At 44.8% G+C, this 27,073-nt stretch overlaps 1 protein-coding gene across 3 annotated transcripts in view; it reads left to right on the top strand.

Moving 5' to 3' along the window:
- The window catches only part of XKR4 (XK related 4), a 422,655-nt gene that overhangs the window by 212,787 nt on the left and 182,795 nt on the right, over positions 1 to 27,073 (top strand). The gene's annotated exons all lie outside the window — the stretch shown is intronic.

Genomic DNA, 27,073 nt, shown 5'->3' on the forward strand with positions numbered 1-27,073 from the left:
GTTGTTACTAGGAATGGCTTGTCAAAGTCCGGGGCCCTGAGCACAGGGTCAGACATGAGCGTCGCCTTAAGCTGGGTAAAGGCCTTTTGACACTCATCAGTCCACTTAACGGCATTTGGCTGGGTCTTTTTGGTCAGGTCGGTCAATGGGGCAGCGATTTGGCTGTAGTGGGGTACAAATCGCCTGTAGTATCCGGCCAAGCCTAAGAAGGATTGGACCTGCTTCTTGGACCGTGGGACAGGCCACTTTTGGATAGCATCCACCTTGGCCTGTAGGGGGTTTATGGTTCCTCGACCCACCTGGTGCCCCAGGTAAGTCACTCTGTTTTGGCCTATTTGACACTTTTTGGCCTTAACAGTTAGTCCTGCCTGCCTGATGCGCTCAAAGACCTTTTCCAGGTGTAGTAGGTGTTCGGGCCAGGAGTCTGAAAAAATGGCCACATCATCGAGGTAGGCAACTGCAAATTCTCCCAGTCCAGCTAGTAGACCATCTACCAGCCTCTGGAAGGTGGCGGGTGCATTTCGAAGGCCGAAAGGAAGGACATTGAATTCATACACCCCCGCATGGGTGACGAATGCTGACCTCTCCTTGGCAGGTTCATCTAGTGGTACTTGCCAGTACCCCTTGGTTAAGTCTATTGTAGAGATGAACTGGGCACGTCCCAACTTTTCCAATAGCTCATCGGTACGTGGCATTGGATAGTTGTCCGGACGAGTTACAGCATTTAGCTTACGGTAGTCCACGCAAAAGCGTATTTCCCCATCTGGTTTGGGTACCAGAACCACTGGAGATGCCCATGCACTGGTAGATGAGCGGATTATACCCATCTGTAGCATGTTCTGGATCTCCCGTTCTATAGCAGCTTGGGCATGAGGAGACACTCGGTAGGGTGGGGTTCTGATTGGGTGAGCATTACCTGTATCAATGGAGTGGTATGCCCGTTCAGTCCGTCCTGGGGTGGCTGAGAACAATGGGGCGAAGCTAGTGCACAGCTCCTTGATTTGTTGCCGCGGCAGACGTTCCAGGGTGGTTGAGAGGTTCACCTCTTCCACGCCACCGTCTTTTTTCCCGTCGTAGTAGACACCGTCAGGCCACTCAGCATCATCTCCCTGGACTGTAAACTGACAAACCTGTAAGTCTCTGGAATAGAAAGGCTTGAGAGAATTAACATGGTACACTTTAGGCTTTAGTGAGGAATTGGGAAATGCTATGAGGTAGTTTACAGCTCCCAGGCGCTCTTGGACCGTGAATGGCCCTTCCCATGATGCTTCCATCTTATGGGCCTGTTGCGCCTTCAAGACCATAACCTGGTCTCCTACCTTGAAGGAACGTTCTCTGGCATGTCTGTCATACCAGGCCTTTTGCTCTTCTTGAGCATCCTTTAGGTTCTCTCTAGCAAGGGCTAAAGAGTGTCGGAGGGTGCTTTGTAGGTTGCTTACAAAGTCCAGAATGTTAGTTCCTGGAGAAGGCGTAAACCCCTCCCATTGCTGCTTCACCAACTGTAATGGCCCCTTAACCTCGTGACCATACACAAGTTCAAATGGTGAAAACCCTAAACTGGGATGTGGTACAGCCCTGTAGGCAAACAGCAACTGCTGCAACACTAGGTCCCAATTATTGGAGAATTCGTTGATGAATTTTCGTATCATGGCCCCCAAAGTTCCATTGAACCTTTCCACCAGGCCATTGGTTTGATGGTGGTACGGGGTGGCAACCAAGTGATTCACCCCATGAGTTTCCCACAGTTTTTCCATGGTCCCTGCCAGGAAATTAGACCCTGAATCTGTAAGGATGTCGGAGGGCCAACCTACCCTGGCAAAGATGTCTGTTAAGGCCAGGCACACAGTGTTAGCCCTGGTGTTGCCTAGAGCTACTGCTTCCGGCCATCGGGTAGCAAAGTCCACTAAAGTCAGTACGTACTGCTTTCCTCTGGGCGTCTTTTTTGGGAAAGGGCCCAGAATATCCACAGCTACTCGCTGAAATGGGACCTCAATTATGGGGAGTGGCTGGAGAGGGGCCTTGACCTGGTCTTGAGGCTTTCCCACTCTTTGGCATACCTCACAAGACCGGACATACTTGGCAACGTCCTTTCCCATCCCCTCCCAGTGGAAGGACTTCCCCAACCGGTCTTTGGTTCTGTTCACCCCAGCATGCCCACTGGGATGATCATGGGCTAAGCTTAAGAGCTTCCCCCGGTACTTAGTTGGAACCACCAACTGTTTTTGCGGCTGCCATTCTTCCCGGTGTCCACCAGAAAGAATTTCCTTGTATAAAGTCCTTGGTCTATAACAAACCGGGATCGATTAGAAGAGCTGAGAGGCGGTGGGGTGCTCCGTGCCGCCGCCCAAGCTTTCTGAAGGCTGTCATCCGCTTCCTGCTCAGTCTGGAACTGTTCCCTTGAGGCTGGGGTCACCAGTTCTTCCTCAGACTGTGGACTTGGGCTTGGTCCCTCTGGAAGCGATGTAGGTGATGGGGTTGTTTCCGTTGCTGGTGAACCGCTCTCCGCTGGTGCACCTGAGGGTATTTCAGGCTCTGGCTGAGCCTTTTGGGTATGGCTGTCTGTTGCTTCTGCCAGTTGTGGCTCGCTGGCGCCCTCTGGCGTTGAGTTTGAAGATGTGGTTGCACTTGCTGGTGCTGGTTGCTGTTCCAGTTCCGGGCCTGGGACTGGAGGTGCTGTGGCTGTTTCAGTGGTTGGCATGGAATCCGGGTCCACTACCTCTGTCTCGGTCTCTGGTAACACAGACGGGGCCTCTGTGGACGGCTCAGGAACAGGAATGGGTCTGGAAGCTTGCCTGGTTTGGCTACGTGTAACCATTCCCACTCTCTTGGCCCGCCTCACCTGGTTGGCCAAGTCTTCCCCCAGTAGCATGGGGATAGGATAATTGTCATAGACTGCAAAAGTCCACATTCCTGACCAGCCTTTGTACTGGACAGGCAGTTGAGCTGTAGGCAAGTCTACAGCTTGTGACATGAAGGGGTAAATTGTAACTTTGGCCTTTGGGTTGATGAATTTGGGGTCAACGAAGGATTGGTGGATAGCTGACACTTGTGCCCCCGTGTCTCTCCACGCAGTAACCTTCTTTCCGCCCACTCTCAAATTTTCCCTTCGCTCCAAGGGTATTTGAGAGGCATCCGGGCCTGGGGATCTTTGGTGTGATGGTGGTGTAATGAATTGCACTCGCATGGTGTTCTTGGGACAGTTGGCCTTGATATGTCCCAGTTCATTACACTTAAAGCATCTTCCATCTGATGGATCACTGGGCCGAGGTGAGTTACTGGAGACTGGTGAGGTTGAAGGGTAGGGTATCTGTGGCTTTACTTGGGTGGTATGTGGGGTCTTTGGCTGTCCTCGGTTGTAGGGTTTATGGTCTGTGTGCCCCCTGGGGTAATCGTTCCCCTTGACAGTAGCTTTCTTGCTTTCTGCCAGTTCCATCCATTTGGCTCCAATCTCCCCCGCCTCAGCGATATCTTTGGGATTTCCATCTTGTATGTACCGTGTGATGTCTTCAGGAACACCATCCAAGAACTGCTCCATTTGTATGAGGAGGTTCAGTTCTTCCAAGGTTTGAATGTTGTTTCCTGTTATCCAGGCCTCATAGTTTTTTGCAATGTAGTAGGCGTGTTTGGGAAATGATACCTCGGGTTTCCACTTTTGGGTTCTGAAGCGCCGACGGGCATGATCTGGGGTTATCCCCATTCTGTATCTGGCCTTGGTTTGAAAAAGTTTATAGTCATTCATTTGCAGCTTAGGCATTTCAGCTGCCACCTCTGCTAAAGGTCCACTGAGCTGTGACCTCAATTCTACCATGTACTGGTCTTCGGGGATGTTGTACCCAAGACAGGCTCTTTCAAAATTTTCCAAGAAGGCCTCGGTGTCATCACCTGCCTTGTAGGTGGGAAATTTCCTGTGCTGTGGAGCAATAATTGGCGCCGGGTTGTTAGGGTTGGCTGGCACAGGCAGCCCAGCTTTTGCCAACTCCAGTTCATGTTTTCTCTGTTTTTCCTTCTCTTCATTCTCTTTTTGTTGTTTTTCCATTTCTTTTTGGTGTTTTTCCATTTCTTTTTGGTGTTTTTCCATTTCTCGGTGGTGGGCCGCCTCCTCTTCTTCTTGCTTCCTTCTGTGGGCCAACTCTTCTTCTGCTTGTTTCCTTCGGTAGGCTATCTCTTCTTCTTCTAGTTTTCTTTTGTGTGCTGCCTCTTGGGCTGCCTGTTCTCTTTGGAAGGCTGCCAGTTTCATGCTTTCTTCCTTTTCTTTCATCTCCATCTGTCGCCTGTATTCAGCTTCTTTGATTTGTCCTTCGGCCTCAATTTTTGCCTTAGAAGTCATGGTTCCTGTTTTCTTGTGTTGGGGTGCCCTCCGGTGTTTATCTTCTGAACTGCAGGTTCTGTTGCCTCCTGAAGTCTGCCTAGCAACAGTGCTTTTTTCCTTTTCTCTCTCTAGCTAATGTTCAATGAAGGGAAACCAGAAAAACCACTTTATTTGCATGCATATAAGTGCTGTTACTTGCCTCCTAATGGGAGGGCTATTGCATGACAAAAGACCCTCAACAGTTTGGTAATGGCTTCTTGCTTAACATGCAAGCCACAAACTGCCAGAGAGAGCAGAAAAAAAAATTCTCTCTGGTTCCCTTTTTAAAACCAACTGCTTCTCTCTCTGCTAAAAAGCCCTTAGCAGAGAAAAGAAAATATAATATTCCTACTGGCTTCTGGATTCTGTCTATATCCCACCGCTGCTACTCATGTCATAACCTTAGTCCCAGATTTGGACCTTAGCGTCCAAAATATGGGGGTTAGCATGAAAACCTCCAAGCTTAGTTACCAGCTTGGACCTGGTACCTGCTGCCACCACCCAAAAAATTAGAGTGTTTTGGGGCACTCTGGTCCCTCTGAAAAACCTTCCCTGGGGACCCCAAGACCCAAATCCCTTGAGTCTCACAACAAAGGGAAATAATCCTTTTTCCCTTCCCCCCTCCAGGTGCTCCTGGAGAGATACACAGACACAAGCTCTGTGAAACTACACAGAGAGACTCCCCCTCTCTGTTCCCAATCCTGGAAACAAAAAGTACTTTCCTATTCCCCCAGAGGGAATGCAAAATTAGGCTAGCAATCCAACACACAGATCTCCCCGATTTCTTCCTCTCACCAATTCCCTGGTGAGTACAGACTCAATTTCCCTGAAGTAAAGAAAAACTCCAACAGGTCTTAAAAGAAAGCTTTATATAAAAGAAAGAAAAATACAAATGGGCTCTCTGTATAAAGATGATACAACACAGGGTCAATTGCTTAAAAGAATATTGAATAAACAGCCTTATTCAAAAAGAATACAAATCAAAGCACTCCAGCACTTATATTTATGCAAATACCAAAGAAAAAAAAACCATAGAACTTACTATCTGATCTCTTTGTCCTTACACTTAGAAACAGAAAATTAGAAAGTAGAACTACTTCTCCAAAGCTCAGAGAAAGCAGGCAGACGACAAAAGACAAAAGACTCAGACACAAACTTCCCTCCACCCAAAGTTGAAAAAATCCGGTTTCCTGATTGGTCCTCTGGTCAGGTGCTTCAGGTGAAAGAGACATTAACCCTTAGCTATCTGTTTATGACAACCTCCTTCTCCTAGTCAAGCCCTGCTCATGGAGTCTCAGCCCTTATTGGGGTGACTTGGATCTTCAGCTCCGGCATCTGGCTGGAGCAACAGTGTGCAGGGTTGGAAGAAAACTAACATTAATGTGGATAACAAAAGGTTTTTGAAACCTCAGTTTGTATTTGAATCTGCTGTTGTTTTAGTCAAACTGCTCAAGCCATTCCATGGCAATTCAGCACTAGGTACCACATTCAGCCTTCCCACAGTGTTGACGCTGGCAGAGGTCCCCAGTGGTGGTCAGTAAGTTGCAGCAATGGAAAAGGTGTAAAACACTTCATTGGATGGCTTGTGGGCTGAGAATCATAGGGAAAATTCATATCCCCAAAAGTGGGCTGCGCTGGCTGGGAAAGGGGTGCGCCGAGGACAGCCTGGGGATGTCCCAGTTCACCTCACCACATTGATGAAGTTAGTTGAAAGAGCTACTAGCAACACTGCCACAACTTATAGCTGCACTTCCGTTCCCTGCCAGGTTACAGCTCAGCAAAACAGCTTCTTTGAACCTGGGCCTACATCTGTTAAATTGAGTTAATCTACAAGTATTCAAGCTGCTGCCAAACCAATCTGTAATAGCATGGAACAGAGTGTGTGTGTATATGTGTATTAGTCTTCACTTCCCATTTTTAGGCATATCATCTTTGGAAATGGGGCATTTTAAACATTCTGTGGAGATGTATTAAAAATTCATTATCACAACAAGGTCATCTGGAGAAAACTTAAATCAGATACATGCTAATGAGTGCATTTTTTGAATAATAACATTCAGTTTGTATCACTCAATGGATGATAAGAAAATCACAGCAGATGCTGCTGCAGCAAAGGTGGGAGATTAGGGCACAGCATGCCAAGAAATGGGAAATCTATTTTGCAGATACCCCAGAAATTCGCTGATTTATGTCAGTGTCTTTTTTATTTTGTGTGCCATCTCTCTGCAACTAATTTTTCCCTAGGAAGTTGTAAGGTCACATTGACCTGCATGTTCAAACCACAGTCAGGAATAAAAGAAAAGATAAATGCATTTGTTAAAATACTTACAAAAGTTGATACAAAAGGAATCCTTTTGCACAGGAATAGCTTTTCCATTGGCTTTTTCAAACTTAATTTCAAAAGCAAATTTAAAGGGCAAGTTACGGCCTCTGACTTGATCCAGAACCATTCTACAGGTTGGCTCAGCATATTCACAGTGCAAAGGCAGAAATAATCATCATTAGAGCCGGTCACGAAGTTTCCAGCAAAACAGTTTTTGCTGAAGCCTAAACTTTTCATAGCAAAAGGTTGGTTTTGACAAAAATTTGTCATGAAGATTTCTGTAAAGAGAGAGAGAGAGAGAGAGACCCATCCAAGAATAGCCAGTAGCCCGGTACTCAGTAATTGGCACTCAACTAGGATATGAGAGACCCAGATTTAGTTCCCTGTTCTCCCTGATTTGGAGCCAAAGACCTGATTTGAGAAATTACACTTTTATTTATTGTCTACTCTATTATCCCAAAAGGGGTAGGGCTAAATTATGGCCTGTCCAGAAGGCTGAGTTAGAGGAAGAGAGATCATCACAGAGACAGAGCAACTGTCAACAGAGGGTGCTAGAGAGGAAAGAGCTTTCCACACCATGCCCAGCCATGAGGGGTGCTCCAGCAGTAGGTCCACTTATCTGCACAGACACAAATAATTGTGACCACCAACATGGAGGCTAGTGGCAAAAAATCTTCTTTCAGGTCATTCTAACAGTCTTTCTTGCATAAAAAAGACAAATCAAGATGGCAACGAGATGGTGGCAGAAGAGGACATGTCAAAGCACTTAGAAAAACAAGAGAATTCAAAACTCCTTGGATTTGAGAGAGTAATCTTTAAAAGGTGCTTCACGTCCTTAAATAGTGTTTCTCAAAGACTGGTTCTCAAACTTCATTAGCATTCTTTAGACATAAAAGACCTTATCTGACATAAGAAACAGTAAAAGATATGTAGCAAGCACAAATGTTACCTAAGCTAACTGTTTGGGGTGACATTTTAAATGCAGAAAATTAAAGCTGGCAAGATAATACTGACCTTTCAGTCTGAATAAATAAAATAGTATTTGCTAAATCTAAATGGCTACCTCTAGCTGCAGCAAATGTTATGTCTTTTAAACTACTACGCAGGTCTTCGGTAGAGTTAATTTTTAGTAATCTGTCCTGGGTCTAAATACACGCCTCTGCAGCAGACCATGAAAGGGAGAAAATCTCAGGAATGTGGTCCAGGTGCTGGGGGGATGGTAGAACATAGGGGAAGAAAACACATGACCATACAAACCCCCGTTACGCAGAAGCTCTCTGTGGCCAGAGAGGAACTAGGGAACAGCCATTCTAAGTATGTATAGGTGCCCATTTTTTGTGTGTGATAAAATACAATGCAAAGCAGGGCCGGCCTTAGGATTTATGGTGCCCTAGGTGAGAATATTAAACTGGTGCCCCTGTGCCTGATCTGCTCTTAGCAACACAAACATAAGCTTACAGTATTGGAAAACTTGCCACATTCACGTTATTAAAACCAGTTTAACTTAATTAAGCACACTGTAATGCTGATGGACTAGCACTAAAGAAGCAGCACTATAGAAAAAATTCTGATATGACAGAATGATGCAAATAATATATTTTTTTTAATTTATCAAAAATTTATTGGAAATTTATATGAAGAGGTATTGAAACAAAGATTTGTTTTTAATTAAAAGCAATCTTTCTGGCTTTTTTGGCTGCAAAATCAGTAATAATGTCATCGTATGACAAAGACAAAGTCGTATCTTGTTCGATTGCAAGAATAGCAAGACCAGTTAAGCGTTCCTGACTCATGGTAGAGCGGAGATAGTTTTTAATGAGCTTTAGTTTTGAGAAACTCTGTTCTCCTGATGCTGCTGTTACAGGAATCGTCAGTAGAATACGAGTGGCAATGTACACATTAGGATATATGTCAACAAGTTTGCGGGTATGAATAAACTGTACAATGTCCATCACCGATTTTGCATGTGGCAACATTGATGACAGTGTACTCAATTCTTCGTACAGTTCAAGTCCATTTAAATCAAAACTATCACCGTGCTTAAGGAGGCTCTCTAGGTTCTTGCACTTTGTCATTAGTTGCTCTTGTTTTCCTATTTCGTTGAATTTAGTTATGTCATACAAAAATCCAAACTGTTCATGGTGTACTTGCAAGGTATTAAACCTTTCATCAACAGCAGATACTGCTTTATCCATCACAACATTAAAAATTCAACCTCAAATTTCTTTTCTGGATCATCTATGGGCATGATCTGCTGTACAGATTCTTCACAAAGAAGTGTCCCTGGCTTTTTTAACTCATATTAACTATGTATTTACTTTATGAAAGTTGGAGAAAACATTGTGAAAATGTAAAACATTGGCTGTCGAAATTCTGGGCTGGCAAAAGTTATACTGACTCACAGGGAAAAAAAAAGCAGGAGAATCTTAGTACAACATATGGTCACTCTATACCAGGGGTCGGCAACCTTTCAGAAGTGGTGTGCCAAGTTCACTGTAATTTAAGGTTTCTCATGCCAGTAATACATTTTAATGTTTGTAGAAGGTTTCTCTCTATGTCTATATTATATAAATAAACTATTGTTATTATCTGAGGTGTTGGCCACCGGTCCTACTCAGGCCACTGCCAGCTGAGTAAATGAAACCCCAAACCGGCAGCGGGCTGGTGGCTGGAACCCTAGACAAGGATCCCAGGCCCTGCTCAGCCCGCTGCTGGTCTGAGGTTCTGACCACCAACTCCTGCCAGCCAGGATCCCGGCCGCCAACCCCCCCTCAGCCCGCTACCAGCCTGGGATTCTGCTCACCCAGGCTGGCAGGAGGCAGAGTGGAGCTGGCGGCTGAGCTCCTGACTGGCAAGGGGCTGGCAGCCGGAACCCCGGAGTAGCAGTAGGCTGAGTGCTGCTGGCACCCCAGACTGGCAGCAGACTGAGCCACTCAACCCCCCACTGGCCCTGCTCAGCCCGCCACCAGCCCACTCAGCCCGCTGCCAGCTGAGTGAATGGAACCCCAGGCTGACAGCAGGTTGAGTGGTTCAGCTGGCCTGCTCAGCCCACTGCCAGCCTGGGGTTCCTTGGGGGTCCCCAGGCCAGCAGCAGGTGCTGAGTGGGGCCGATGGCTGGTATCCCAGCTGACAATAGGGCAGCAGCTGGAACCCCAGAGCAGTGATGGGCTGAGCCGTTCAGCCTGCTGCTGCATACCATCAAAAATCAGCTCACCTGCCACCTTTGACACGTGTGCCGTAGGTTGCCGACCCCTGCTTTATACACTAGTAAGGAGATGAGCATATTACAGTTGTTGGAGGGTTCTTATCAGGAGTAACAGGCTATAGGAAAGTCAGTCAACATTTTTTGTTTCTCTGATGAAAACTGGCCCACTCCCTGCCTCAAACCAAACCTATCATTAATAATTGTCAACAACTTAATTTTCTGTTTTTGGCTAAGATATTGATTTAAAAAAAAATATTGAAATTGGATTCAGGATTGTTAGCAAGAATTTTTGGCAAACAGAGTTGTTAAATGACAATCTAAATGGCAACACAGTACTGCTTTCATGCTTGGCTCACCCCCCAGCCTGCTGGTCCAACAGCTGCAATAGACCCCAAAATCCACCTCTTGGGGTGCAGAGTGGCAACAGCAGCAGCAAACCCTCAGGTCCAATCACACGCCAATGGGCACCACCACCAGCCTTACGGACCATGGTGAAGTTAGCACAGCATCTGATCTCAGACAGGTCACCCATGGAGCCACAGCAGCTCATCTTGCCCTGTGCAGCTCCCCCCGGATGAGAGGAATCGCTGGCAGCTGCCAGCCCGGGGAGAGGCGCTCCCCAGCTAGGGTGGCCAGATCCAGATGTCCTGACTTTATAGGGCCAGTCCTCATATTTGGGGCTTTGTCTTATATAGGCACCAATTACCCCCACCTAGAGTGACCAGACAGCAAGTGTGAAAAATCAGGACAAGCAGTGGGGGGGGGGGGGGTAAAAGGAGCCTATATAAGAAAAAGACCCCAAATATCAGGAATGGCCCTATAAAATAGGGATATCTACCCCAACCCCTTGTCCTGATTTTTCACACATCTGGCTAACCCCAACCCAGCCCTGTGTGACATTCCAATCCTGGCTCGCTGCCCAGGAAGTGAGTTACTTTCACTTTCATTCCTCAGCAGGTAGCCAGCCTCCCCTCCCCCGCAGCACCTCACTGTCACGGAGTCCCCGGGCGATGCTCTGGAACTGCTCCCCACCAAGCCAGTCAGGACTTTGGGGAGCCTCCTCTCCCTTGGAGCAGACTTGTTCAGGGCAAGAAGCTCACACATCTTCACCTCCTGGGTCTCTCCTTGGAGCATTCAGCATCCTCTGCCCCTCCGTGCGCTTCCCACAGCGAGCCCACCCAGGCGGGGTCTGGGGAAGCCACGGGGTCCTGCACCCCCACTTCACAGTCAGATGTGACTCAGCCAGCCAGTAAAACAGAGGTTTATTCGATGACAGGAACAGGGTCTAAAACAGAGCTTGTAGATACAGCAAACCAGACCCCTCAGCCGGGTCCATTCTGGGGGGCAGTGAGCCAGACCCCCACGTCTCCCCTCAGCCAGCTCCAGCCTAACAACCCCTCCGAGCCCCTCCTCTCTGCTCAGCTCCTTTCCCGGGCCAGGAGGTCACCTGACCTCTTTGTCTCCAACACCTTCAGCTGGCATCTTTGCAGAGGAGGGGCCCAGGCCATCAGTTGCTAGGAGACAGAGTGTCAGGCATTTAGGTGCACTGGCCCTTTGCTCTGCCAGATACTTAAGAACTGCCATGGGGACACTGAGGCACCAACACAGTATTCAGAGAAAACATTAGGAACATTCCCAGTTTGTCACACTCACCCAACCCAGCCCTGACGGAGGGGAGGGAGGAGAGAGAGAGGGCTGCTCCTGGGGAGGAGGGAGAAAGGAGAGGGTGCTTCATGGGGCAGGGGGGGAGAAGAATGGATGTTATGGGGGACAACAAAGGATACTGGTTCCAGAGCCACAGAGCCTGCCTCACCTCACCTCAGCCGGGGGGAAAGAGTCACACTCACAGGTGAGCTCCTTCCCCAACCCCTATCCCCTCCTCTTTCCCAGAGACCCCAGCAGCCAATCCCATTCCTCAGAGTGTGCTGCATTCGGCTCTCTCTAGGACCCAGCAGCCCTGCTTCTACACTGTCTGGGCTGCCTGCAGAGTGGTGCCCCGAGGCAGAGTAAGGCCCTACGCGGCTGCCTATTCTGCCTATGCCTAAGGACGGCCCTGACGCAAAGATTAGGTAATGCTCTTCTAAGCTACATTAACTCCTCTCTGTGCTTTGTGAAAACCTCTTCTTGTCACCTGAGCCAGTGGCAGCTAGGCAGACAGTGCTCTAAGGCAAAAGGCTTAGAGGACTATGAAAGGATTCCTCTTCCTCCCTCCGCTCTCCAAAGGAAGATGTGCTTCATGCCATATAACTGTGTGGGAAGGGGAATAGGCTATATTGATGCAAGGCACTTTTATGCCAATATAATTGCATCCACATTAGGGATTTTTTGTAGTAGAACTATTTTGATTAAAAAAATTAAGCCCCTAACTAAAATAGTTATGCCTATACCAAAACTACGTATAGACGAGGCCTTATTTAAATTGGTGGACAGTGCTGGTTTAATTGAACCAGCTTAATTTCACACCTATAAACTTGTGCAATTCTCTCTACAGACAAGCCCATACTGGTAAAGTGGATCAGTTTGGGAAGGATGGCCTTTTCTCAGTTATCCCTTTAACTAGACTCCCACATGGACTACTGCACAGAACATCTGAGTGTGAACCCTTCCCACTTAAGACATAAACAAGGCTCCACCATTGCTGTCTATCCTGAGCCACTCTTTGCATATCCACTACATTGTTAAGTTCTGTAAATTTTCTATCTTTAATACTGTTTTACAGAGGGATTCTTTCAGTTAGCCCATCCTGTGTGTTCCTCCAGCTGCCCAAAGGCACATCTGCCATAGCAGATGCTCTGGCTTAATTTTTAATGCATATCCCATTTATTTCCATCTTCTTTTCTGGGTAACTCTGCAAATAAGGGGTTGTTGAACTCTCTTATGAATATTGGCATTTGTTCTAAAGTCACTCAATTTAATACCTACTATTTTCCTGTGGCATTTGCTTTCAAAGGCATTTAGTTGTCTATTGGTACCTTTAGCAGATTTCTAGCTTTCACATTCATATGCTAAGGTGGACATACCAGCTGAGTGGAAGATTTGAAGTTTGGTTTTTAAGTTGTAGATTTTCAATGGTGAAATTACATTTAAGCTGGTGAATTCAGCTGCCACTTTGCCAGTTGATGATATTATATTGTTCATGTCCCTATGGGCTTGCACATTACTGCCAAGACATGAGAATTGACTCACCTTTTGTAATGCTTGAGTTGGGACAAATCTGGAGGTTCTTACTCAGGGAAAGCTCATTCTGAGCTCATTGGTCACTTTCTCTAAGTTAGGGCTTTAGGATTTGGCCTGAAGGAATTGAGGGAAGGCTGAAACTTCAAAATGCTGCCATTCTGATTACCTTAACCCATACCAAACACAAAGCCAAAAGCCTAAGTACAAAGATTTATGAATGCTACATATATGACACACAGAAATAGCCCACAGTTCAATGTTCAAGTTCATAGTAAAGATCATTCCATTTGTGAAACTGCTGTTGAGCATTGCTGATGTGTTAGCTGGCAAATTCACTTTTGAATTGAATGATGTACCAAATTCTTCAAACAGGCAACACTAAAGCGCACTTTAGAATAAGTTCTGAATAACAGAAGCACCAAAAATTAGACAATTTGGAATTTTGTGAAGTAGGTTTTAGCCGTTGGGTTGGCAAGTGAAATCATATGAGCACTGTCTGTGGATATCCCAGTGGGTAACCCATGCTGTTGCCTGAATGTTTATAGACTGTTTAGGTGGAATATCAGCCCCCTACTAGGTTCAGCACATTGCTCTTAGCATTCTGTTTACTGAACTTTTACATCAGATGGCTGAGTGAAATTTTTTCCTACAAAATAAAACCTGAAAGCACCGATAGCTATATAAATAAATTTTTTTAAACGTACAGGGAAGGTGAACATAGCTATTCCCCCTAAATTCTTATTTCTGTCTTTTCAATTCAGGAATTAGAAAGGGCAGACAATTCCCACTACAGTATCTTTTGCTGTTGTGGTGGTCTGGCAATAGATAATTCAGATAATGAGCCAGATAGCTCCTGCTGCTCCTATGTGTGAGATTAGATGCTAGGACTCAAGAGTGACACAGACCAAATCCAAACCAGTATATACTAGTGTAGTGAGGCTGAGTCCTGGTCTACACTATGAGTTTAAGTCGAATTTAGCAGTGTTAGATCGATTTAACCCAGCACCTGTCCACATGACAAAGCCATTGTTGTTGACTTAAAGGGCTCTTAAAAGTGATTTCTATACTCCTCCCTGACGAGGGGATTAGTGCTGAAATCGACCCTGCTGGGTCGAATTAGGGGTAGTGTGGCTGCAATTCGACAGTATTGGCCTCTGGGAGCTATCCCAGAGTGCTCCATTGTGACCACTCTGGACAGTACTCTCAACTCAGATGCACTGGCCAGGTAGACAGGAAAAGCCCCGTAAACTTTGGAATGAGCTCCAGCATGGACCGAATCGGAGGTTCTGCATCAGATCACTGTATGGGGAGATGAATCCGTGCTATCAGAATTCTGTTCCAAAGGACGAAATGCCAGAATATTTGAAAAAATCTCCAAGGGCATGAAGGACAGAGGTTATAACAGGGACCCGCAGCAGTGCCACGTGAAACTTAGAGAGCTCAGGCAACCTACCAAAGAACCAGAGAGGCAAATGGCCACTCTGGGTCAGAGCCTCAGACATGCCACTTCTATGATGAGCTGCCTCTTCAACTACCCCACCCCTGTGCTTCCCTCCTCCCTCACCCCTCCTGGGCTACCTTGGCAATTATCCCCCCATTTGTGTGACAAATTAATAAAGAATGCATGAATGACTTTATTGGCTCTTCAAATGGAGATCAAAGGGGGGAGGAGAGGGCGGTTGGCTTATAGGGAAGTAGAGTGAACCAAGGGGACGGGTTTTCATCAAGGAGAAACAAACAGAACTTTCACACCATAGCCTGGCCAGCCTTGAAACTGATATTCAAAGCTTCTCTGATGCACAGTGCAACCTGCTGTGCTCTTCTAACCGTCCTGGTGTCTGGCTGTGCATAATCAGTGGCCAGATGATTTGCCTCAACCAGCCACCCCGCTATAAACATCTCCCCCTTACTCTCACAGATATTGTGGAGCACACAGCAAGCAGTAATAACAATGGGAATATTGGTTTTGCTGAGGTCTAAACAAGTCAGTAAACTGTGCCAACGAGCTTTTAAACGTCCAAAGGCACATTCTACCACCATTATGCGCTTGCTCAGCCTATAGTTGAACTGCTCCTTACTACTGTCCAGGCTTCATGAGCCACGGGAGCAAGGGGCAGGCTGGGGTAGGAGTGACTGCACAGTGCTGCTGACTGGGAGAGCAGCCTGAGGCAGAAGCCTCCAGCTGGCATGATATTCCAGGCAGGACTGAATCTCCATTAGATGAAACTTAAAGAAGAGAATGACCTGGAGTCATTCCCATTTTTGTCCAGGCACCCCTGACCAACTTAACTGCAGTCAGCCAGGAGCACCCACGGGACATGATGACAGTTAGCAGTCGTATTGCACCGTCTGTCATCCACAAGGCAAGGGGATGCTGCTGTGTAGCACTGCAGTATCACATCTGCCAGCAGCACCAAGGAAACATACAGTGATGGTGAGCTGAGTGGGCTCCTTGCTTGCCGTGGTATGTAGTCTACATGGTAACTCAGGAAAAAAAGGCGAGAAATTATTTTTTGCCATTGCTTTCACGGATGGAGGGAGGAAGGCCTGATGACATGTACCCAGAACCACCCGCACAATGTTTTTGCCCCATCAGGCATTGGGAGCTCAACCTAGTATTCCAGTGGGCGACAGAGACTGCAGGAACTGTGGGATAGCTACCACAATGCAATGTGCTGAAAGTCAACGCTAGCCTTGGTACTGTGGACATACACTGCTGACTTAATGCACTTAGTGGGGACACACACAATCGACTGTATCAAACTGATTTCTAAAAAATCGACTTCTATTAAATCGACTTAATTTCATAGTGTAGACATACATCTTTCCCTCTCACTCTCAGGGTATGTGCCAAAGGAAATGCATTACAACTAGAACTGTCAATTAATTGCAGTTAATTCATGTGATTAACTAAAAAAAAATTAATCACGATTAAAACAATTAATCATGATTAGTCATGCTGTTATATAATAGAATACCAATTGAAATTGCTTAAATATTTTTCGATGTTTTTCTGCATTTTCAAATATATTAATTTCAATTACAACAGAATACAAAGTGTATAGTGCTCACTTTATATTATTATTTTTATTACAAATATTTGCACTGTAAAAACAACAAACAAAAGATATAGTATTTTTCAGTTCACCTCATACACGTACTGTAGTGCAATCTCTTTATCATGAAAGTGCAACTTACACTGTAGATTTTATTTGTTACATAGCTGCACTCAAAAAACAATGTAAAATTTTAGAGCCTACAAGTCCACTCAGTCCTACTTCTTGTTCTGCCAGTCACTGAGACAGACAAGTTTGTTTACATTTATGGGAGACAATGCTGCCCGCTTCTTATTTACAATGTCTCCTGAAAGTGAGAACAGGAGTTTGCGTGGCACTTTTTTGGCTGGCATTGAAAGATATTTACATGCCAGATACGCTAAACATTCGTATGCCCCTTCATGCTTTGGCCACTGTTCCCGAGAACATGCTTCCATGCTGATGACACTCGTTAAAAAATAATGTATTAATTAAATTTGTGACTGAATTCCTTCAGGGAGAATTGTATGTCTCCTTCTCTGTTTTACCTGCATTCTGTCTTATATTTCATGTTATAGCAGTCTCGGATGATGACCCAGCGCATGTTGTTCATTTTAAGAACACTTTCACTGCAGATTTGACAAAACACAAAGAAGGTACTAATGTGCAATTTCTAAAGTTAGCTGTGATGGGTTGGATCACAGAACCCCCTTTGGGAGCTGCCACCCGAAATGCCAAGACTACTTCTGCGCCTGCTTTCCCTGCCATTCGGGACCCCAGCACCCTGTCTTGCTGAGCCAGATGCTCCCGTCTGCTCCAACAAAGACCCAGGTTCTGAATTACTTGCCGCAAATTTGCAGGTTTACCTGAAAGCAGCTAACAGAAGTGTTCCTATCTTTAACACTCAGATGTCCAACTCCCAATGGGGTCTAAACCCAAATAAATCCATTTTACCCTTTATAAAGCTTATACAAGGTAAACTCATAAATTGTTTGCCCTCTATAACACTGATAGAGAGATATGCACAGTTGTTTGCTCCTCCAGGTATTAATACAGTATTAATTCTGAGTTGATAAGTAAAAAGAGATTTTATTAAATACAGCGTGTAGGATTTAAGTCGTTCCAAGTAGTAACAGACAGAACAAAGTAAGTCAGCAAGCAAAATAAAATAAAACGTGCAAATCTATGTCTAATCAAATTGAATACAGATAATCTCACCCTCAGAGATGCTTCAGTAAGTGTTTTCCTCAGACTGGACACCTTCCAGGCCTGGGCACAATTCTTTCTCCTCGTATAGCTCTTCTTCAAGCTCAGGTGATAGCAACAGGATTCTTCAGGATGACTCCTCTCACTTTGTTCTGTTCCACCCATTTATATATCTTTTGCATAAGGTGGGAATCCTTTGTCCCTCTCTGGGTTCCCACCCTCTGCTTCTCAATGGAAAGGCACCAGGTTAAAGATGGATTCCAGTTCATATGACATGATCATATGTCACTGCAAGACTTCATTGCCCACTTGCCAGCACACAGGTATACGGGAAGACTTAAAGGTAAAACACAGCCATCTGCAGACAATTGTCCTGGTTAATGGGAGTCATCAAGATTCCAAACGGCCATTAATTGCCCACACTTTGCATAATTACAAGAGGCTCTCAGAGTTATATTTCATATTTCTAGTTTCAGATACAGAAGTGGTACATTTATACAAATAGGATGATCACACTCAGTAGATTATAAGCTTTGTAATGATACCTTGCAAGAGACTATTTGCCTGGAACCTATTCCAGTTACATTATATTCACTCGTTAGCATATTTTTATAAAACCAAATAGACTGAAATGTCACAATAGCTACAGCACTTGACCCAAGGTTTAAGAATCTGAAGTGCCTTCCAAAATCTCAGAGGGATGTGGTGTGGAGCATGCTTTCAGAAGTATTCAAATAGCAACACTCCGAAGTGGAAACTACAGAACCTGAACCACCAAAAAGGAAAATCAACCTTCTACTGGTGGCATCTGACTCAGATGATGAAAATGAACATATCGGTCTGCACTGCTTTGGATGACTATTGAGCATGATCCGTCATCAGCATGGACATATGTACTCTGGAATTGTGGTTAAAGCATCCAGGGACATATGAATCTTTAGCACATCTGGCACATAAATATCTTGAGATACTGGCTACAACAGTGCCACGCAAATGCCTGTTCTCACTTTCAGGTGATGTTGTAAACAAGAAGCGGGCAGTATTATCTCCTGCAAATGGAAACAAACTTGTTTGTCTGAGTGGTTGGCTGAACAAGAAGTAGGACTGAGTGGACTTGTAGCCCCTAAAGTTTTACATTTGTTTTGTTTTGGAATGCAGTTTTTTTGTACATAATTCTATATTTGTAAATTCAACTTTCATGCTAAAGAGATTGCATTACAGTACTTGTAATAAGTTAATTGAAAAATACTTTTTTTTTGTTTTTACAGTGCAAATATTTGTAATAAAAAATAAATATAAAGTGAGAATTGTACACTTTGTATTCTGTTTTGTAATTGAAATCAACATATTTGAAAATGTAGAAAACATCCAAAAATATTTAAATAAATGGTATGCTATTATTGTTTAACAGCGCTATTAATTGTGCGATTAATCATGATTATTTTTTGCATTTGGTTGACAGTCCTAAATACAACGGATCTATGGGAATAAAAATGTTCTAGCCCAGGGGCCCGTGGAGGTGCCTTACAACTTGCATCCAGCCCACAGCATAGAAAAGGTTGAACCACCCTGCTTTAGCCCACTAGGTCTCAATCTCTGATATTGGTACCAATACTGCTACTCCTGGTCTTTGTAAGTGGTGTTCCAGGCTTTTCCTCCCTGCTTTAATAATGAGCTTCTGTTGGACTCTGGTGAGCCATAGCTCCCAGTCCTGTGCATGCATTCTGAGCTTGAGAGACTGAGTTCTCCCAAAAGGCAGATTGATCCCCTTAAAGCAGAGGTGAGTAAACTTTTTGGCCCAAGGACCACATCTGGGTGGGGAAATTGCATGCAGGTGAATGTAGGGCTGGGGCAAGAGATTGGGGTGTGGGAGGGAGTGCAGGGTGGAGGAGGGGGTGCAGTGTGCAGAAAGGGGCTCAGGGCAAGGGGTTGGGACACAGGAGGGGTGCGGGGTGCACAAGGGGGCTCAGGGCAGGGGTTGCGGTGCAAGACGGGTTCAGGGTGCAGGCTCCGACCCGGCCCTGCTTACCTGGAGCAGCTCCGGGATGGCAGCAACACACAGCAGGACTAAGGTAGGCTCCCTGCCTGCCCTGGCTTGGCATCGCTCCCGGAAGTGTCCATCACATCCCTGCAGCCCCCGGTGGGGGGCAGAGGGCTCCGTGCGCTGTCCTCACCTGTGGGTACCTCCCCCAAGGCTCCCATTGGCTACGGTTCCCCATTCCTGGCCAATGGGAGCTTTGGTAGAGGCACCCACAGGCAAGGGCAGCATGCGGAGCCCTCTGCACCCCACTCCCACCCTCCCACGGGCTGCAGGGTGGCAGCTTCCAGGAGTGGTGTGGGGCCACGGCAGGCAGGGAGCTCACCTTAGCCCCATGGCATCATGGGGCTGGCAATCCAGTGAGCCAGATCCAAAGCCATGACAGGCCGGATCCAGCCCACAAGCTGTAGTTTGCCCACCCCTGCCTTAAAGGAACACAAACATGTCAGTATGGCTAACCAGCAGCCCAGGTTCCTGTAGGGACTAGAGCTAGGACTGTTAGAGCTCTACCCAGGGTGAGGTTCACCAGCAGTTCGTGAACTCAACACTGAAGGTTTCACTAACAAAATTGTCAGTGAACTATCCTATGTAGATTTGCTCGGACTCTTGAACTGACTAACTCAAACCATTAAGGGTAAACCTTCCTCCACTCAACCTGTCTCTCCAGCACCTGTATTTTCCATTTCTCACCTTATGTTAGATGTATCGTGTGTCAGATAACCCCTCTTCGCCCTCCCAAGGTACTAGGGGGTTGCCACTCCTCCACCAGAAGAGTCTTAGGAGCATTTCAGAGAGGCAGCATGAGTCTGTCACCATAGTGGGGAAGGAGCAGGGAAACAGTCCCACTGCAAGCACTGGTTCTAGTTAATTAAGATCCCTATAACCATGAATGTAATGCCCTGCCTGCTGCTGTCAAGGTTCCTTCCCTACTCTGAACTTTAGGGTACAAATGTGGGGACCTGCATGGACACTTCTAAGCTTAATTACTAGCTTAGATCTGGTAACTGTGCCACCATCCAGAAATTTCTGTGTCTGGATCACTTCTTGTCCCCCTCAAAACCTTCCCCTCCCTGGGCAGCCAGCCTTGAGAGGCTTCACCAATTCCCTGGTGAACACAGATCCAGATCCCTTGGATCTTGAAACAAGGAGAAATGAACCATCTCCCCTCCCTTTCCCCCACCAATCCCTGGTGAGTCCAGATCCAATCCCCTTGGATCTTAAAACAAGGAAAAATCAATCAGGTTCTTAAAAAGATAGCTTTTAATTAAAGAAAGAAAAGTAAAAAAAAATCATCTCTGTAAAATCAAGATGGAAAATACTTTACAGGGTAATCAGATTCATATAGCCCAGAGGAACCCCCTCTAGCCTTAGGTTCAAAGTTACAGCAAGCAGAGGTAAAATTCTCTCAGCAAAAAAGGGACATTTACAAGTTGAGAAAACAAAAATAAAACGAATCCACCTTGCCTGGCTGTTAACGTACAATTTTGAAACATGAGAGACTGATTCAGAAAGATTTGGAGAGCCTGGATTGACGTCTGGTCCCTCTTAGTCCCAAGAGCGAACAACCCCCAAAACAAAGAGCACAAACAAAGACTTCCCTCCACCAAGATTTGAAAGTATCTTGTCCCCTTATTGGTCCTCTGGTCAGGTGTCAGCCAGGTTTACTGAGCTTCTTAACCCTTTACAGGTAAAAGAGACATTAACCCTTAACTATCAGTTTATGACAGCTGCACTCTAGAGATTCTTATGCGTTGCTCCTAGTAGGCCTTCATGGACCAAAACACACTATTAATGTTAAGGACATCTGCAGTCTTACTTCTAGGTAAATTAAGTGCAGACTTCTAATGGCTGGCACGTTTTCAGCATGACCGTTAGGCAAATTCGGAGCATTCCTCTGCTACAGAATCTATTTCAATTTCCTTTTCCACATTAAACATTAATGTTCCTAATGAAAAATAATTTGGAATGAAAATTAAAAATCACCTGCTGAAGCCTTCCTTGTGAGATATAGGAATAAAATCTGAAGAGATTTACCCTGTTCTCCAGAACAAAAAGAAAAACGTTAGCATGTTCCTGTTAAGGAAACAAAGTTTTTTGTTTTTGTTTTTCAGTATTCAGACACACCCAATAAAAAAGGTACATTAAAAGCAAAATGTCTTGTTATTCAACAGCAGCTATTGTTGAGGTAAAAATATAGTAAAGTTTCCTCTGGTAGCTAGGCAACAGAAGAAAATACCACTTATTTGAATTGCTATTTATTCTACTATTTTTTAAGCATTGCTGTAGAGATTCTTACTCTCCATACTTCTCAAACAGTAGAAAAAGCATCTGTTTATTATATGGATAAATTGTTTAATGTACTGTTTGATCCATGAAGCAAATTAGACATCAGAATAAATGTCTAGAATAGCTGCAACTGGCCATTAATGATTTTGATCTTCCTATAAGTGTTTCAATAGATTATCTAACACAAGCAAACGTCCTCTGCTGACATAGACAATTGTCACAAATATGGACTCTATGAAGCATGAAATCAATATATTTCCATTTTTCCAAAAAATGCAAATGTTGTCTCAGTCGTGTATCTTCCTAAAGACTTTTCAGATTAAGCACATGGTAGCAATATACTATCTGACACTTCCAAACTGAAGAGTTCTTTCCAGAAGAGTTCTCCATGTATTACCCTAAGATAAATGGTTTCATAATGATGAAAATCTAGAGCAGAAAACACTCAGAGCTATAGTCTGACTGGAATTGCACTGACTGGCTCACATTTTTCAGAATCAGAATGAAAAGGAACTGAATAGAGCTCTTCAGTTCTGTGAAATCTGACATCTTGATTTCTGACCAACCATCCACAAACAAGGTGGAGGGTTGTCTGACTGGGGCTCAGAGCACTGAAAAATGATGATCTGGCAAACTACATGTAGCAAACTACACAAAATTCTACCCCACAAGCATAAGACAAATTTATGGCATTTCATACTGTAACACATCCATGAGCACCTAGAATTTGGATTTTCAGTCCTGCTTCAAAATATCAGGCCTTTGCTATTTGTGTTAAAGGGGAATTATTGTTTGCAGAACAGTGCCTATTACAGAGCAGCTTTGAAACCTTCCAGTAGAGGGAAGTGGTGTTTACACCACTATCCAGTTTATTACAATACTGTGAGGCAAACTATAGGTGAAATCCTAACTCTATTAAGTCAATGGCAAAACTCCCATCAGCATCAGCGGGGCCAGGATATTGCCCCAGGATAGCCTTCCTAAATTAGGACAGCCTATGACTGCAGCACTGCCTCAAATTGCCCTCCCACCCTGCCCGCTGCTTGCAAAAGTGTCCGCAGAAAGCAGTCTTCCATAGAGCCTGCAGCCAGGGGAAATATCCCACAGCCAGAAACAGTGCTATTAGATTGCCTTGATGCTGCTCCGGCCCTTGTTTGCAGTGTAAAGGGGCTGAAGTGGGGGTTAAAGTCTCACCGGTGTATTTAGGACCAGATCCAGCATTAATAAAATCAGGGGAGGAAGGAGGGAGTTATGCCTGTGCATAAAAAATAGATACCTGCTCCCCAGTCTGGACATCAAGAGCTCACCTCAGGCTGCCTTTCTTGAATAAATTACTGTATCTTCTTCTGACAACAAGGGATTGGTCAAATAGATTGAACCCTGCAAGCTTCTGTATGTGCAGCCTAGTTAATTAATTAATGTATGTAAAGCACTTTGTAGTTGAAAGCACTATTATAAGTACTTGGTATTCTCATATAATTACCTTGTTGCATCTAAATTAAGCCGCACTTGGGCATACTTTAGTCACATAATTAAAATGTCACCCAAAAAATTTCAAATGTGAGTGTGTGAGTTATGCTGAGGGGCAGAAACTTTAATGATGTGGCAAATAAGTCCAGGGCTCTTGACCATGGAGGGCAGCGCTGGAGGGAAGTATTCATATCAGAGAGAAAGCCACAATTTCCTCAGCCCATAAATATACCTTTCTAGATCATCAGATGCACAGGTCTTCTTGGTCTCGGTTTCTTTCTCCTTTAACATTTTTTTGGGATCAATGCAAGGACTATCCAACTTTCCTACTTGTTTTTGAGTTCTCCTCTGTCCCATATTTAGTATGAGGGAACCATGATGCAGGCCAATGTCTTGCCCCAAACATAAGTCCTTCAGGGTCACATTTAATCAGTGATCAGTTTGTTGTGCTGCATAATGGTGAACCAAAATAAATTAGGACTCTTCCAGTGCTTTGTTGGGATAAGAACATTTTCTGTTGCCTTAGAGGATAAAAAGAAAATTATGCCATATATATATGATGCCATCTAATAATTATGCAGGTGGCAAGCTTTTTGATTACTGCTACCTCATCTTGCCGCTTGTTTATATCAATATTACCAACCCCCACCATTTTATAAATCATGAGTCAAGCCCAAAAATCATGCATTTGACTTAAAAAATCATGAGAATTGATTTAAAAAAAGTAAATGTAGGTTCTTTTTGGTTTCTGAGCCTTTAGGTCATAGTCAGTTCATGTTTTCAAGCTTTTCTCCACAAGTATGAGGGCTAGAACGTTTTCTGTAATGAAATCCAAGATTCTCATATAATCACTTGATGCTAGCAGCTGGGGCTTTAAGAAAATCATGGAACACCACAAGACTTCAGATAAATCATGGGATCTGGTAACCTTGTTACACTAAATATGCTATTACTTGTCCTCTGTCTCTGCCCCCAGCCTGTTGTTTGTTCCACTTCCATTTGGAGAAAAGGACAATGTGTCTCCCAACCTGGTTCAGGTCTCTATGAATTACTGCTATAATGATAATTAATAATTAAATGATATATGCTGCTTTCATATCTCTGGATATAGCTAGGCTCTTCTGGGTTGACCAAAACCATTTTATATTATGAATATCTTTACTCAACTGTGAACCTTTTCTGGTGCTTAATTACTAACCACTAAAAGTCACTGATCCATGTCTTTGAGGTATTCATATACACAGACAAACCGGATAGACATACACAACAAACAGAAGCAAAATGACTGGGTCCAGGATAGTCTTTTTTATTGTATGTTTGTACAGTGCTTGGCACAGTGGGGCTCTGGTCTATGACTGGAGCTTCCAGTTGCTACTGCAGAACAAATAATAAAAGGATTATATAGCTATAATGTAGAGCCACATCCAGGAATATTACATCAGTTGCTGATATAATTGTGACTGCAAAGGATAATTTTTAGATGTCTAACTACCTTATTGTACCCCTAAATCAGGAATAGTAGTTGTGTGTGTAAATGCTTATTTCTGCCTGTAATTAGTTTGACCAGTAGTGATACCGGTGCAAAAAGACAGTCCAAGTTGAGGCCTCATTTAAAAACTTGGCCTCTAATCTGTAAGAAAGGAATAGTGATCTCCCCTAGATTTTCTGTTTCTGATTCTTGTTTAAATACAGGTGGGCTACCCAATCACCTACCTCACTGCCCCATGTTGCATAGTAAAGTGCAAAGGGAGAGGAATTATGTTGTTAAGTGCTCATAAATCACTGGTCATAAGGCAAATGTAGAACAGCAAGTGGTATTGCCACTAGGAGCGCACCATTACTGTAAAAGGAAGGTTGCTGATGGCTGCTATTAGTGATTCCAAAAGTGAGAATGAGTGATGTTACCACAGGGATGCTGGAGATGGTGTTTGCATAGGTGTGCAATACACCTATGTATGCTTCTTCGAGAGAGGTGAGGACAGCAGAAGAAACCGGTGGCTATACTTTTTTAGTATATGGTGTACAAGAGACACAGCTGACTGTATTGTGCTGCGGGGTTCTGGAGTCTGGTCCAGGAGCCATTGTGTCCATTGTGACCGAGTGTCTTGTCAGCCAGTGGACTGGCTGTGGTAACAGAACAATTTGCTTCTAGATATAGGAATCAAGCCATTTACTGCTTGTTTTTCTGAGCCTTATACTGATGTCATTCCTCACTCTGCCCAACATTTACCATAATACTGCATTGTGCCTCCAGTTATCTCATCATGCTCATGCCCACATAGTTCTTGTTGTTTTGTTGCCTTCTCTAAGTCATCTGAGATGGCAAGGTTGCTGTCTTGATCATCACTGTGATGTTGCCATATGCCTTCTGTTGCCTCATTGTTCCTTCCTGGATTGTGTTCTTTGCCAGCCAATCACCATGTAGTTTATTGTTGCTTTGCGCCATCCCTGTGCAGCTAATTGCTGCTTTGTCCCACCTCCACTACAACACTCAACGTGGGCAAAGGCCAAAGCTGACTTAGGCAATGTTAAGTTACATTTTTCTCACGCACTACTGTGGTATGCATTGAGGAGCATCCAGTACTGCAGACTCAGCCCTGCTAACACCAACATTTCTCTAGACTATGTCCCCATTGTTTGGGGTACAATGAGTGGGTGCAGGCTGCAGCTCCACTCACTGCCCATCCCTGCCACTGGGGAGAGGATAGCGGTGATTTTACTATGTGAACTGACACCGTGGTGACTGTGCCTGGAATATTCTATGTCACAGAGTTCAGAAATCCTGTCAGATGCAGTTGAAGTTAGAGCCTGAGAGTGAAGTGAGGCTGTATGTTGCCTGTAAATCAAGACCCTGTCTTGCTGTGCTAACTCAGTTTTGTTATGGGGGCTTTTGAGGTGGGGAGTGGAAAGTGGGAGGGGTGTTGCAGTGTTTGTTTTATCTCATCAAATTAAAATGATTAATTAATTAATATTTAAGTTATTAATTACAGTACCATGATTGGCTGGATGGATTTTGTGATACATAACACTTAAAAGTGAATGTGATAAAGTCCTCATATCTACTCAGATACCTCCTCCTTCAGTGGGATGCATGGATTTTGTGGGTAGCCAGATGCACCCCTGTTATCCATATCAGAAAATTCCATTCAGGCAGTAACACTGTTTAACTGACTCTCCAATTTGGAAACAAAGAGGGTCATAGTGAGTAAACTGCTAATTTAGGTCAGTTTGAAAACAAACTAAACTTGTACCTCAACTGCTCTGGGACCACTGATTAACTTTACGTTTTTCTTCCCTTCTCTTTCCTCCCCTCCCCCAACCTCTCCTTCTGCTTGGATAGTTTGGTCTGTCAGGGGCAGGACCAGCAGCAGCAGAAATTAAGTCAGCAGCACCTGCATAAAGATGACAAGATGCTGATGCTTCATTGTAGCAAAAACTGCCTGAGTTAGATTGGGGTAGGAGTAAGGAGAAGAACACCTGTGCCCACTCTCAGGTGTTGCTTAGTCAGCAAGGGGGGAAGCTTTCCTGTCCTAATAAATGGAATGATTATGGAGCAGGAGAGGGATGGGATAGACAGGGGGAGCTGGGCAAGACCCTGCTGACAAAGAAACCACTTGGCCACTGAACTTCTTCCTGTGTCGTATTGCCCCCCGCCCCCAGCACATACTGCAGCAGCTGCCCACTGAGTTCCGTTCTCATCCTGGCACCTGCCTCCAGTCCTCTGTAGGAATGAAACAGGCTCTCCTTCTCCTGCAGGTAACAGAGGTGGCTGGCAGAAAAGACTCAAAGTTTCCTTCCTGACAGCAGATCAAAGGCCACACAGGAGAGAGCACAGGTGTCCCAGCAGCTGCTATAGTCTCTGCAAAGAACATGGGAGAGTTCTCAGTGACTGGGTAGCTTCACTGTCCATCAGCAACCATCCCTTTGCCTCCAACAAAACCAGTTGGTCCTACACCTGCTGCTTTCCATTTATTTGGTTGCTAGC

Source organism: Gopherus flavomarginatus, chromosome 2, assembly GCF_025201925.1.
Source record: "Gopherus flavomarginatus isolate rGopFla2 chromosome 2, rGopFla2.mat.asm, whole genome shotgun sequence".
NCBI lineage: Eukaryota > Metazoa > Chordata > Testudines > Testudinidae > Gopherus > Gopherus flavomarginatus.